Raw genomic sequence first — 12,160 nt, 5'->3', positions numbered from 1 at the left:
CAATCTTATAACAGAGTGCTACATAATGAAGAGCAAAATGAGCACCCTCGCTCCCCAAATATGTTGGTCGCTTTAAAAAAAAAGATGTAGAACAGAGTGTAGAGTGTGCTATCTTTGGAGTGTAAAAATGAGGAAAATAGGATCAAATATTCATATTTGCTAATAGGAGCATTTTTTTTAAGTCTCTAGAAAGATAAGAAGCCAGTGTAGATACCAGGGAGATTTTCACTATAAATTTTCTGTGTATTTTTTAAATTTTTAAACAATGTGATTAGTTTTTAAGTTAATAGATAACTGGAAATCGATGCCACCGTTTTGCATGGGCATCAGTCAGGGTTGCTTGAGTGAAGGCTGGGCTGGAGCCAGAAGGCCAGTAGACTGGGGATAGGAAGGAAGGGTGCTGCAAGGTCAGTGCCAAGTCTAAGGGGGCCCAGAGGGAGAGCCCCAACCCACAGCCTACATGAACTGCACTCAGTCCTAAAAAGACTGCCATTATTACCCGACAAAACAAAGGAGGAAACTGGAAACCCCTGCCTGCTGCCCCAGCTCAGCTCATTGGGAATTCCCGAGGGGCTGGGAGGGGAGGGGAGAAAGCAGAGATCACCTCGCGTGCATAGAGCACGCCCACACTTTCTTCCTACCCCCTAAAAGTTCTGCTTTGCCAGAGTAATGCAGAAGAATTGGACTGCAAACCTCTTTTCTGTGTAAGAGCCACACATTTCCCAATATTACGAACTGGAATCTCGCCACTGGTCTCCCTCACCATCCAGGGCTTTCAAAGTATTATAATGTTCTAGTTTCAACATTTATTCTATTCATTTGCGTGAAAGGGTGAAAACACCCCAAATAAAATGTTCTTATAGCTCAGAACTGGGAGGGCAGTGGGTATTTCTTTTCTCTTCCAGCCAATGTGACCAAAAGTCATTCTCAATTGCTGAATTATTAAAGGTCTTCACAGGAATATCACTTGTGCTCAAGGGCAGTTTGCTGCTACACTGCTGTAAGGAAAAAATAATAAACCCACAGTATGGGCATTACTTGTTCTCAATCAGACCTCTAGAATCCCGTTAGTAACAAAGGTGTTAGAATACACCACAGACTTCCTAAACAGATCCCTGAATACCCAACGAATACACTAGTCCTCCATGGAAAACGGTGGCCCTCCTGATGACAGCGCTGGAACCACCATAAGGGAAAGCAGGTGGGCGAAACGCTAAGGGACACATCCAAGGAGTGCAGAGCTCGAGAAGTTCCTAAAGCCTCTGGTGGAGAAGAAGAAATCGCGACCTAAAGAGAACGGCACAAAGTGCCCTGAGTGGTGGGCCTTTGTCCCTCAACCCTGTTCCCTCCTGGTCGCCCGAGGACCTGGTCACAGAGGCTGGGCAGCACCTCCCCAACCCCCATCCCAACTCCATCACCAAGTCTCTGAATTCAGGGGGTTTTTGACCCCTCACACTCTTTATTTCATAATTAAGTAAATGGAAAATTAGTCCATTTTCAGAAAATAAATCAGAACACCCATCGTGATTATCTATTTAAGAAGGAACATGGTCTAGAAGAAAAAGTAGGGGTCTGGAACCAAAAGACCCACCTGACTGCCACCTCCCCACATGACCTGGGTGGAACTAAACAAATCAAATAAGGCTGCGTGACTTCAGTGGGAAAACACCTGTGTTTTTAAAACAGGAAACTTCCATGCCCTCTCCACATGTGCCACTCTGCCCCAGTCTCCACATGTTTACCTCCTCAGAAGCTCTCCAAATCCTGTCCTTTTGGGTTTTATGGAGGTTTCATTACAGAGTCATTGATTAAATCATTGCCCATTGGCAAATGATTCAACCTCCAGCCCTTCTCCCCTCCAGAGATCAGAGTAGAGGGAACAATGGAACCTGCCAACCTTCTAATCACAAGGCTGGCCACCCTGGCAGCCAGCCCTTATCCTTGGGAGTGCCCCAAAATGACCTCATTAACCTAACAAAAGACTTTTGTAGCTCTCCTTACTTAGGACATTCCACAGGTTTTGGGAGCTCTGTGCCAGAAATGGGGATTAAGACCAAGTATATATTTATTATAAATCACAATATCACACCCACTCAGCAAGCCAAAGTACTGTAACATCACCCCAGAACTTCTTGCAAAGGGAAAAGATGGAAACTTTCACTATGCATAGTCAACACTACTTTTTCTAGCAATTATTTTTTTAAGGTTGAGAAAAGTCATCTAGCAGGTTGACATGCTCTTTAATAAATTCATGAAATGAACAGAACACAAATCACCTCGACAGCTAGACCTGGAAGGAGATGCTTTCCCAAATATTTCAAGAGCCCTTACAGAATTAAGAGCATGCGTTGTTCTCATGTGATTTTTTTTTAATCCACATAATGATTAATTTTATCCAGTGGATGCACATAAAAGACAACCCTGGGACCCTATCTTGACCGTGCTGTTTGCTTCTAGGACCAAAAGTCCTGCTAACTGTCTCTGTTACGTAGGCAGGGGACACAGAGTCTGACAAGGACCTGGAAAATCACCATCGCTTCCAGGTTTATGGAACTGATTAGCAAGAAAATGGGCAACCATCTTTCTGTCTCTCTGTTCTCCCACAGCTTGGTGGCAAACACTTGAAAAATTCAGGGCCTCACCCCACCACTCCCTCACCATCCTCAGGTGTGTGTTTTCTGAGCACTGTGTGCAGCAACATGGGAGGCAGACACGTGTAAGACACTGGCTACCAAATTCCTTAGGCGACCCCTCCAGCCCCGAGGGGTTTTGGTTTCACGTCTCTTCACTCCTGCCCATTCGTGGAGCAGACACACTCTGAGGTCCCCCTTGGTGACAACTATGGGGCTAGGAGCCCTAGATCCTCAAGAAATGACTTTCCAGTTGAGGGTAGAGGTAGGGAGTCCTGTTTAAATTTACAAAACTCTGTTTTTCCCAGATATACACACATTCAGGTTTTTGTCCTTCTGCATCACTCACCACCAGTAACGGGGTGAACAGTGGACTCCAGGAATGCATGGGCTGAAGTCCCGGTCCCCAGGGCCTCAGAATGTGACCTTATTTGGAGAGAAGGTCTTTGTAGAGATAATCAGGTTCAAATGAGCTCAATAGGGTGGACTCTAACCCCATGACCAGTGTCTTTCTAAAAAGGTCAAATTTGGACACAGTCAAGGACGAAGGGTTCTCCATGTGAAGACACAAGGAGAAGACGGCCACCTACCAGCCAAGGGGAAAGGCCTGAGGCCGGGCCTTCCCTCACAGCCCTCAAAAGGAACCAACCCTGCTGACCCCTTGGTCTGAAACTTCTAACCTCCAGAACTGCAAACAAGAAATTTCTGACATTTAAGCCACTCAGCGTGGAGCACTTTGCAGAGTAATCCCAGCAAACGGATACACCATGCATAATACTCCAAGCAAATACCCTGGGGAGTGTCTGCTTTGGGAACCGAGAGACCAGAGGCCCTACTCCTGGCTTCACTCCTGCATGCTGGGAGGCCCTCAATGAGCCACTTCTCGCTGAGCCTTCACTTTGTTTCCACCTTTGTAAATGAGCAAATGGACCCCAGGAGTTCAGCTTACAGTGAAGCTTGTGGACTGGATCACGGACCACGGCTCATAGCAGCAACCTGATGTTCTCACTGGAAAACTCCAAGTCCTGTCATCCCACTGGCGTTCCCAGTGTCCCTCCTGACCTAGCCTCACCAGGCTGTGACTTTCCGAAGGACAGGGACACTGGATCAAGTCACTAAACACTGACAGGGGACAAGAGCTGGACTTCACCTTGGGGCATTCTTACCCTCTGACTGCTTGTCTGAAGGCCTGGAACCTCACTCCAAGAGACATTAACAAAATTTGACATTGTACTTTGCATATTGCAAAAAGCACATTTTACACTCAAAAATTAGGACCTACAGTTTAGCAAAACATTTTTTGTGCTGCTTTGGGGCCTTGGAAACTGTAGAAAATACAATGTCTGGGATATTTAAATACTTTAATGGGAAAAACAAAGTGACAGAGCTGGCAGTAAGACCACAGGCTGCCAGCTCACAGGACAGCCATATCACGTGCACTGCAGCAAGCTCCTGCGAGCTGAGCCCACCTCACACATTCATCAGCCTGTTCTGGGAGCCTGACACAGTATCTCAGAGGATGAACAGATAAACACTAGAATTTGATCCCACACATCCACAATTAAACTGGATTTGAAACTGACTCACGTACTGTGGGGGGCAAAAAAACTGAAGCCTTTGAAAGATAATCTGGCAATATTTGCAGGTGTTTCCAGTGTGCCCTTTGCCCCATCAGTGTCACCTGTAGGACCTCACCCAGAGAAATCTCCTGTGGCAGACACCAGGATGCCCTCTGCAGCATCACTTAGGACAAAAAAGACTGCGCACAACCTGAGTGTCCATCAGTGGGGCACAGGGTGAGTAAGTTATAGTAGAACCATAATTCATGCCACTTTTAAAAAGAGTTAGACAGTCCCATCTACACTGACGCAGAAATATAGGTCTGCAGGTTTCTAGCTATCAGAACAGATCTAAACCCAGGCCTTCATCATCCGTACAAATGATAGTAATGAAATGAATAAGACCCAAGACCACAGGGACCAACCAAGAACTGCAGGGAAATCAGCAGCAGGCAAGGGACAGCACCTACATACCGGCAGCTGGAAAGTGGACAGGCCAGTGGTAACTGGCTTAGCTGAACGAGAATCTAAGTCTTATAGGTCTGGGGAGCAGACCCTCAACTCCACAAGTTTGGGGAATTGGAGGCTGACAGCAGCTGGATCCCCAAGTCACCTCCCAAACCCATCAAAGCCTGGAGGTTCACCGTCAGGAGAGGGAGATGTGAAAGAGCAGCAGCAGGCCAGTGGGACCTCCGCAGCCAGGACCCCCATTTACCAACATGCCAGGCACAACAAATCACAAGCAACCTCCACATCGTGGACAGTTTCCACAACTTCCCAGCAGATGGCAGTAAAGTGACTTGTTCTAACAAAAGCAGAGTGGATAAGCGTTTCCCAGCAACTGGAAGCCAGATGTCTTGAGGAAGGAGCATCAGTCACACAGAGAGGACCTCTGCTCAGGACCACTTCAGGCAGCCAGGATCATGCCCTGTCTATTCCCCACCCACCCAGCCCTCAGGAAACTAAAAGATTCGTCTCTAGAGAAATTAACTCTGTCCAAAATAAAACACTAGTACTGATCTGCCCCTGAAAAGAATATGCATCAGGACAGCCTGGACCAAACAACTCTGCCTGTTTACAATCAGCCCTTTTATCACATTACTTATTTTGCTCCTATTGTGAGCAAACACTCAGGTTGACTGGACATTTAATGAAAGCCTTCAACAAAAATGACTGAGGTCAAAAGTTCAAATGGAAAAAAGGAACTTGAAGGAAACAGAGACAAAGCAAAGACTAGAAAGAGCCATCTCAAAAAATTACATCACCTGTTCTCAAAAATTAAGAGATTGTACAACCGGAAAACAACAGATGCTATAAAAAGGAAGGAACACATTTGATTTTCAGAGAATCGGGAAAGTGGTACAGCAGCAAGACTTCATTTTCCATAACATGAAGCCATTATATGACCAAGAAGGGGCCGTTTAAGCAGTTACTTAGGAATATGAAGGTAAATAACACAAGGATCTGGTGAATGAATGAGGAAAGGGAATGAGGGACTGTAAGTATGGGGAGAGGAAATCCCGGGGTAAAATACCCCTAGAAACCGAAGTCAGTCAAAGGGAGAAATAGTTTAAAACTCATTTATTGCTCACAAACTACAATCCTGTGCCGTCTTTCTCCTCTGCTCTGGAAGAAGCCAGCAAGCAAGCAAGCCAGCCCCCTCCCCTTAACCTCTCAGGTCAGACACGCCCTGGTTGCCCAGGTAATTACCCACTGATACAGTGATGAACTTCTCTCCACCCCTGAGGATATGCAAATGAACCAAAGCCAGGAGAGATATTCTGGAAATGTTACAATTTTACCCACAGGGACGAAGGTGATGGAGGCATGAACCTCTATTTGCATTATAAACCTCATTGTACTATTTGTATTAAGAATGCTTATATGTACTATAGCACAAAACACATGGTATGATCCTGCTTATAGAAAAATGAAATATTCATTTATGTATATGAACTTGTAGTGATAGGGAATGATTTACGAGGACAGCAATCTAGCCCGGGTGGCTCCCCTCTGCCTCGCCCCCCTCCTCAACACAAACAACAAAAAAACGGGGTTTCCGGCTCTGTGGAGCACCGGTTCCCAAGGTTCATTCCCTAAACTCCCTCCCCCTTGCCTGCTTGCTTGCTGTGCACGTAGGAATGTTACAGATAGGAAGCAGAAAGATACATATTGCCCCATTTGCCTTTGTTCGGGGCTCAGACTTTTTGGGAGATTACTCCCCTCTGAGCCCGCCAGTGTGAAATAAAGCCTCAACACTCCAAGACCTCCGAGTGCCGCTTGGTTTTTCCGTCAGTGATCCAGTCCAGGTTTTTTCAGTATTTTCCATAACAGTAGAAAAACAGAAGAAAAAAAAAAACAGCATACAAAAGTATTAAAAGTGGTTAGGGGAAGCAACGGGATGAATGGATTAAATGAAATGTGGACTCTCCATGCAATGGAGGATATGTAGCCTTTACAAGGACGGAGTTTCTGACACAGGCTGCAACATGGATGAACCTCAGGAATATTACACTAAGTAAAATAAGGCAGACACAAAAGGATACTTCCAAGAGGTTCCTAGAATAGTCAAAAGACAGAAACTAGACTGGTTGCCAGGGGCTTGGGGAGGCAGATGGGGAGTTAGCATTTAAAGGGAACAGAGTTTGAGTTTGGTAAGATGAAAAAGTTCCAAGATGGATGGTGGTGATGGGTGCAAAACACTGTGAATATACTTAATACCACTGAACTGTACACTTTAAAATGGTGAAAATGGCTAAATTTTATTTTTTGTGTATTTTACAATAAAAAATTAGTTGGGGAGGGTGTCAATTTAGGAAACCTATGAGTTTTCCATATTATTTGACTCTTTACAGTGAGGCTGCCTCCATGATATATAAATAAGAAAGAGGGGAAAAAATGAAACCTATGCAAAGTTTGGAAGAGAAATTCAAATTGCTCTGGGGAAGGAAAGAAAAGAGAGCAAAGAGAAAGAAGGGGGAGAGGGAACATGCCTGGCACAGCAAAGCCAGGTCACAAAGGGGAGCCTATGGAAGGGCAGGGAGGTCTGGGAGGCCAGAAACACATAGTGGGCCAGAAAACAAGTTGTTTTGCTGAAAGGTGTGTGCCATACCTACACTGTGCACACCCACATGCTAGCTTGGCCCTCAGGAGAGAACTTCAGTTTGCCAAGAAACAAGCTCAAAAACATTGTAGAAGCTTATCTTATATCAGATGTTGCTTTTAAACATTCATTGCAAACCTCGGGGAGGAGCCTCCAGTTTCCCAGAATCCTCCTGCTGTCCTCTTGAACAGCATGCTGTTGTATGTGTGACAGGGCAGCTGTGACCCTCGGCAAACCGTCTGGTCCCACAGTAACAGAGTGGGACCATGAGGAGTCAGCCTGGCAAGCCAGTCTTTGGAGGAGAACCCACACTGCAGCTGGGAGCAGCAGTCTGGAAAATTAGCCCCAGGGCTGACTAGGGTAGCTGTTACATGCACAGGAAACTGCATGAACTCTTTCCTTTTGGAGGAAAACCATGTCTGGGCTCTTATGTCCTGGGAGTGCCTGACCCTGTACAAACTTCCCACTATACACACACAGCACTCACAGAACTGTGCTGCCACAAACCCACCCCCCAACACCTACTTTAACTTCAAAGGCTGGGGAGGAAGGACTAGCCACAGGGGCCTAGCACTGCCTAGGTGAATCAGTGAACAGAGAAGTTTTATTTCTGGTCTCCTATGGAGCATTTTACTTTGGCAGAATGTTAAAATATCATGAAATCAGGATCACTGCCTTCTGACACATGAGATCAAATCCAGGAGTACAATGTGAACATTCAAAGAAGTACTAGAATCCTTAATCACTTGGGAAAAAATAATATGAGATTTTGTCTATGCTCTTATTACAACCCTGAAATTATGAAGTCAATAAACAAAAACTGGAGAGAATGGAAAAGTGTCACACATACAACAGCATTTTGTCTATGCTCTTATTACAACCCTGAAATTATGAAGTCAATAAACAAAAACTGGAGAGAATGGAAAAATGGAAATGGCATTTTTTATCTTTTGTTTTTTGAGGGGAGTTTTCTTGGTGTCATATCACTGCCATCATTACTGAATACTTAATCAACAGTTTCTCATTTATGCATTATAATAACAGCAGCACAGAAATTATCCCTACTCTGTGGATGAGCAAATGTAAGCTCAGAAAGGTAAATGACTTGATGACAACCACACAGGAAATAAGCTGCCTGCTGGTTTCCAACACCCATGTGCCCCCCTCTGTCCCTAAGCAGGTTGTGCAATTCACAAAGAAGTATAATCTATCTGACCCAAATCAGTCATTTGGATATTAGAATTCTGTTCCATATTTTAAGCTGCAGTTACCAAAATTGAAAAGGCAAAGAGACAACAGCCTAGGAACGAAACTGCCAAGATGGGTAACAGATATGTGAATAAAGGGATATGACAGAAGCAGGTATGACTTAAAGTAGCAGATCCTTTTTGCACTCAAAATCATTGAGGCCTCCATACAAAAACCTGCACATGGATGTCTAGAGAAGTTTTATTCATAACAGCCAAAACTTGCTAGCAGCCAGGATGCCCTTCAGTAGGTGAATGGATAAACAAAGTGTGGTTCATCCAGACAACGGAATATTACTTAGCACTAAAACAAAATGAGCCATCAAGCTGTAAAAAGGCATGGGAAAAATCTGACACATATTACTAAGTGAAAGAAGTCAATTTGAAAAGGCCATATACTGCATGTTTCCAACTATACGACATTCTGGAAACAGTGAAAACATCAGTTGTTGCCAGGGGCTGGTGAAGAGCACAAAGGATTTTTAGGGCAGTGAAAATACTCTGACATCATAACGATGTACACATGTCATTACACATTTGCCCAAACCCATAAAATGGGCAATACCAAGAGTGAGCCCTACTGTAAACCATGGACTTCGGGTGAATATAATACGTCCATGTAGGTTCATCCTTGGTAACAAATGAACCATTTGATGAGTGATGTTGATAATGCGGGAGGCTGTGCATGTGTGGGGGTAGGGGGTGTATGAAAATCTCTATATCCTCTTTTCAGTTTTGTTGTAAGCCTACAACTGCTCTAAAAAAAAAATTAACTTTTAAAAAATTATTGCCACTCCTAAATATCTACTGATATTTACCATAATTAGAAATTATGACATAAAAGTTGTTTAAATATATATTAAACATGTGAAATTAACAGTAATAAAGGATTCAACTTTTAGGAAAATACTTTTCCAAAATAAAAAAAATTCACAAAGAATGGCATTGTTCTGCATTTTTACAAATCATTTTAATGGAAGGGATTAAGAGAAGATGGCTGGATTCTCATATCTGCTTCTAAATTGGTTGGTTGGGATATTACACATCCTGTGGCCTCTGGAAACCTCCACTGTACATTTGTGAGAAAATCAGAATGAAAAGGCAGGTAACATCTTAGTATTATTAAAAAGTAGTTTATAACTTCAAGTGTCCTGAAACGGTCAGGGTACCTGCAGGAGTCCCTGGACCAACCACACTTTGAGAACCATGACTTAAGGATCTATGTGGGAGGGAGAGGGAAAGTGGGGGGATACTCAGGGACACACCCACCATCTCGCACACCTGACCTGCCCCTTCCGAAAGCCTCCCACCCCTACCCCGCACTAAATACCTCCAGTGTAGGAGCCCCAACTTCTCCAAGGACACACGACTTCCACTCAAGACATCCCCTTACCTCTTAACATTGGTTCTTCAGCAGTAAACTAAAGGTGGGCTGACTCATTAATCCTCCTCGGACGTTTTATTCAGAGACTTTCTTAAACTCCAAAGCACAGTTTAAGAGCGGACTTTTCAGACTGCCTGGGATGGGGTCAGCTTCCTAGCAGAGCGTAGGAGAAAGGGCCCACAAGACAAGTGCTGAGTTCTGGTCCCGACTGGCTGGTCATTTGAGTCATTTCATTTTCCGCATCTGCAAACTTGAGCTGCACTCACCCCACTGCCCATTTCTCAGGGGTGTGGTGGCATCAAGTGACCTCGTGGACCTGAGCCCACCTTACAGCCATGTCCCGCGTGGCCCTCAGCGCGGTCCTGGCCTCCCACCCCGTCCCAGTTTTTCGGCCGCTTCCCAGCCACCGCGGTGGGACACCGAGGGGCCCACACTCCAGCAACTGAGCCTTGGAAGCAAGGCCGAACCTGCCAACCAGGGTTCTGGGGAGAGCACCGCCCCTGCGGCTGCGGGGCCCGCGCTTCGCCCCGACTCTGCGCTAGGGGGCTGCTGACCGGCGGAGGACCTGCGGGGTCCGGAGGGCGGCAGCGGGGGGCTGCCGCACCCTTGGGGAGGAGAGTGCCGTACCTGCGCGGGTGAGGAGGGCCCTGCCTGTGGGCGCTGCCACACCCCGTCCCTCGCCCGGAGCGCACCGGGCAGCGCCCGCACCGACGCGCTGGGACCGCGGGACGCGGCGGGCCGGGGACCCGGGGAGGCTGCAGCACAGTACCTGTGCCTGAAGAGCGGGCAGCCGTCAAGAAGCCTGAGCACCTCGTTCTTGAGGCCCCGGAACTCGCTGTCCAGGTAGCGCTGCGGGGACGAGTCCCCGAGCCCTGCGTCGGGCACCGGCTCCATCCGGCTTTGCGCGCGGACGGGGAGGCCGGCTTCGGCCCGCGCTTCCTCGGAGCTGCCCGCCGGAGGCCCGGCGCGCAAGGCCGGTTGCTCCACGCCCCGCAGGCCCACCCACTCCGCCCCCGCCATGCCGACCCCGCCCCCTGCGTGCTCGACAGGAACCCCAAACCTTCCCTCCCAGCAGCGGGCCTTTAGTTTCTGCTGCCCGTGGCTCCTAGTCAGGTGTCCTTCGGTCTGTGAGCCCACAAGAAGCAAATATTAGGACCCTAGATCGGGTGTTGGTCAGGTGGGTGGGGCACGGGAGTCCTGGCGGCTGACTGAGGTATTTTACTCCGACGACCTCGTGTGCCAGCCTCTTGCCCGGCTCCAAAGACCCAATACGGCCCGGTCGGTGCTCTGGCCCCAATTCAGCGGCCGCTCAGCTCAAATCTATGCTGCCCCCAAACTGGGCACTACAGTGAACTTTATTATTACTGTAATCTGGGGGTGGCCCGAGCCTGCAGCCACCGCAGCCCCCTGCAGCTGCGAGATGCAGACAGAACAAGACAATGAATGTGAACACTAAACTCCCAGGACCCTCCTTTCTTTGTAGAAGCCAGTATAGGAAATGAGTTACAGCCTCTTGTACAAATGTGCCTTCCTCCCCTCCTGCTCATACACTTTATTGATTCCCCTTTTAAATACACAGGAAATGCTAGCTGTCCCCTTCCAAAGATCACTCTGCTGGGGAGATGACTGTTTTGGGTGTAGTCAGGCAGTTGGGGTGCTATCTGCTGTCATTCAGTTAATGGATGTCACCTGTATCACCTTCCTATGGCTTGTGTGACAAAAATTACCACAAACTGAGTGGTGGGAGACAACACAACTTATGCTCCCACAGTTCTGGAGGCCAGAAGTCCACAGTGGACCTTCCAGGACTAAAGTCAAGGTGCTGGCAGAGCTGCAGTCCCTGTGGAAGCTCCAGCAAAAAATCCCTGTCCTTGGCTTTTGCAGCTTCTAAAAGCTGCCTGCATTTGTTGGGTCCTGGCTACTTCCTCTGCCTTCAAAGTGCATCACAACAACCTTGCTTCCATCCCTGCCTTCTTCTGACCTTGGCCTTTTGCTTCCCTCTTATAAGGACTCTTGTGATTACATGGCCCCACCCAGATAATCTGGGGTAATCTCCTTGGTTCAAAATCTGTAATTTAACCATACTAGCAACATCCCCTTTGCCCTGTGAGATAACATCCAGGATCTGGGGGTTAGGAGGGAACTTTGGCAGGCCATTATGCCATTAATGAGGCTTTGTTCTCCCTCATATTGGGAAGCCTGGAGGTGTGAGAGTCCTAAGGGCCAGTTCAGTGGCT

At 47.0% G+C, this 12,160-nt stretch overlaps 1 protein-coding gene across 2 annotated transcripts in view; it reads right to left on the bottom strand.

Annotated features, from left to right (window-relative positions):
- ACOXL (acyl-CoA oxidase like) overlaps window positions 1–10,883 on the bottom strand; it is a 240,691-nt gene extending 229,808 nt beyond the window's left edge. For both annotated transcript variants that reach the window (XM_073240806.1, XM_073240802.1), the window contains exon 1: window positions 10,693–10,883. The gene's annotated coding sequence lies outside the window, so the exon portion shown is untranslated. The remainder of the gene's footprint in view (window positions 1–10,692) is intronic.
- Between the last annotated feature and the right edge of the window lie 1,277 nt (window positions 10,884–12,160).

This window comes from Manis javanica, chromosome 1 (assembly GCF_040802235.1).
Source record: "Manis javanica isolate MJ-LG chromosome 1, MJ_LKY, whole genome shotgun sequence".
NCBI lineage: Eukaryota > Metazoa > Chordata > Mammalia > Pholidota > Manidae > Manis > Manis javanica.
This window is presented reverse-complemented; position numbering and strand designations above follow the sequence as displayed.